This window comes from Mandrillus leucophaeus, unplaced genomic scaffold (genome assembly GCF_000951045.1).
Source record: "Mandrillus leucophaeus isolate KB7577 unplaced genomic scaffold, Mleu.le_1.0 Scaffold34, whole genome shotgun sequence".
NCBI lineage: Eukaryota > Metazoa > Chordata > Mammalia > Primates > Cercopithecidae > Mandrillus > Mandrillus leucophaeus.
In genome coordinates this window covers 6,218,306-6,221,380 of record NW_012103587.1, presented here as the reverse complement: position 1 = coordinate 6,221,380, position 3,075 = coordinate 6,218,306, and the positions used below count along the sequence as shown (strand labels likewise).

Below are 3,075 nucleotides of genomic sequence, written 5' to 3'. Positions count from 1 at the left end.
GATATATTTGAGTAATACTGAATTCTTAGAAAATAATCTATTGGAGTGTCATATATGAAAGGATAAGTAGAGATTTGGAAATGCTTTTTTTAATTGGACAAGAAAACTGATCAAATCTATATCTGGACAAACTAGAAACAGAAAGTTTGAGTGCTAGCAATACAAACTATAGACACATTGATTCTATCATCACTTCTACGTCAGAAGTATCAGAGAATTGCGGTGCCTGCAAAGGCGTGCTCTTACACACCAAGACACCCATTAAAAAAATAAAGCCGAGGTTTCCAGTGTGTTTAGCACTCATTTAATGTACTTGTTCTTCCAAATATTGCAAGGTAGGATGGGATTTCTAAAGATAAGGGCATATAGAACCGAGGCAAAGACAATCAGCACATACACACTGAATCACTCTCCATAATCATATTGCTAGAACGCCGTCAGGGAGTAGCCCTGAAATCACAGACCTGCTGCCATGACGTGCAATTACAGGACAGAGGTGCCAGGAGGAGAAGTGCTCACTGTGACCAAGGAAAGCCTTTGTGAGAAGATTACTTCAGGGTGCTCTCCATCAGAGGAGCACACCCCTGATCTTGTATTCTTCATTGGTTCAAGGTTTATGTGAATTGGTCAGGTGGGGAATTTTTTCTTCCACAGACATCAGCCTCTTCTGAGTTTCTTCATCAAAGGCAGATTTGTGCAGCCTTAAATCTTCGGAAGTAGGGAAGATGGTTAAGTTTCCTTTTAGCTACAGTGACACCAAGCATCCGCAGGGGGCACAGTCCGCGTGGCTCAAAGCCTCACACAGCACCACCACCACATCAGGGTCCAAGGTAACCCAGTTGAGGTTCAGGCTCCTCCATTTTTTGCAGGCAGTGAGTGCCACAGTAGGCATGGGTGATCGGCCATGTTTGCATTGCAAGACACTCTAAAGTGAGGATGGCGTCACATAACTGTTTGACAGCAGCACCTCCTATTTCATCATGCCCAAATTTCAGGGTCTTCAGTATTTCATTGCAAATAAGAACAGCAGCAATGTACTTAGGGAAACAGAAGTAAGGAAACAGCCCATCAACCACAACTCCTGTATGTTGCAGTGTGTGTGCTTCAGCGCTTCACACAGAGATGCCGCGCCATTATCTTCCAGGAAATTTGATCCCAGATCAAGGAGGGATAGGGATTTATCCCAGAAAAGGAGGAGGATGAGACACAGGTGAGACACCAGCACATCAACATCAGTGTCGCCAGGGCACAGCAACATCATTCTTTCGTCCTTTGCGGGATTTTCTACCAAGGAGAGATGTGTCAGCTTGCTGTTGCAGGCCAGGACAGAGGCGATGTCTTCACAACCTTCATGGGAGGTGCCAGTATCAGCTCTTCTATCTTGCATGTTGCATGCTTCAATGTCTCACACAGGTGCCTGACATCAGTATGGGAGAGGCTAGTGCCATACGGGCTCAGAAATTTCATATGAGGGTCATGAAGAACTGCCTTAAATAATTCTGAATCATTTCCAAAGTTAGGCATACAAGTAATTGTGAGTTTTTGGAGCTTACAAGCAGGCTGAGCCAGCACTTTGCCAAGAATTGCCAGGGAGGCATCACCAAGCCTACTGTTTTCCATGTCTAACGTCTGGAAGTTCTTGTTGGTAATGAACATTAAGCAAAGCTCTCGCCAGTAAACGAGCTTGTCATTGTGATCTGAGATGCATCCTGAGAAATCTGGAAAATATTCTCTACACACATGTGAAGTATAGTTAAATTATGACAATGCTTCAGGCAGACTGAAGATACTACCAAATGTTCTATGTTACCAATATAAATGAAAACTTCTTCAAAGACATTGATCACTTGTGTTACAAATTCTTTTTCCTGAGTTGCAAATAAACCACGGAATAATTCCTGAAAACCTATCGCTTCCCTATCAGCTTCACATTGACTTAAACTTTTAAGGCACTGGGTTATTTCTTGCTTTAGGTCTTTTGACAATGGAAAACCGAAGGATGTCTCCAGCAAGCTGATGATTTCTTCTGTTGAATTTCCAAACACGAATACCCCCACCTGGGTCAAGTGGGTTTAAGGCTGAGCCACCCTGGCTCTTACAAGCTGGATTATGCTTCCAATGGTTGGGTTAGGATCATCTTTGGGTCGTTTGAGCAAATAAAACATGGCAGCACAAAACTCTTGGATACATATATGGATGAAGGTAAAACAGTTACCTCTCCTTTGGAGAAGTTTCATACCTGCCCACATTAAGGCCCTTTGGAGAAGTTTCATACCCACCCACATTAAGCCCTCAGACTCAGATAACCTATTCCTCCAGAGATCCCATGGCAAAATACAAGTGTATGTGTCCACATTCCCTGACTTCCTGCTTTAAATACATTTGTTTAAAATGATGTATATAAAGAGGTGGTATTTTGGGAGTTTATTTCAAGGTCTTCTCCTCTTTCTAGCCACCATTTCATACAAGTACAGACCAACCAGCATATAAAGGGATTATGGCACAAGATAAACAGCGGTCCAGTATCTCTCACAAAATTAAAGGCTTTCAAGGCTTTATTCTTCTCGCTGAAGAAGTAGGAGAAATACAGCTTCCTTTCAAGTTCAGTGAATCCTGGGAGCTTTATGAGTTTTGGGGGCTACACCATAAAATAGTTTTTCTTTTTTGTTTGTTTGTTTGTTTGTTTGTTTTTGCATACCCACTTTTCCTAATGCAATAAGCAGAGAGGATTCTGGAATCATCTTTTTTTTTGCAACAAACTGCTCAGGATAATTTGTGTTGGCTGCTGCCGCCTCCAGTCATCATACAAGTCAGCTTTAAGTTCCAAGTCAAACTTCAGTTGCTCAAAGCCATCCATGATGAACAGAATTTGCTCTGGCTGGGAAAAAAAAAAAAAGTCTTTGATCTTTCCTGGAGACTCAGGCCAATCCCAGTCCCTAGAGAGGAGCTCCATAAGCTGGTCTCTGTGATACCGTTCGTTTCACAGACATTAAGGAAAAAAACAAATTTGAATCTATCCTTCCATAACATAAGTTTCCCTCTGCCCAGTCCAACATCACTTTTTTTTTTTTTTTT

General features: G+C 42.1%; 1 pseudogene; it reads right to left on the bottom strand.

Annotated features, from left to right (window-relative positions):
* Nucleotides 1–680: 680 nt before the first annotated feature.
* The window catches only part of LOC105545858, a 9,892-nt pseudogene continuing 7,497 nt past the window's right edge, over nucleotides 681–3,075 (bottom strand).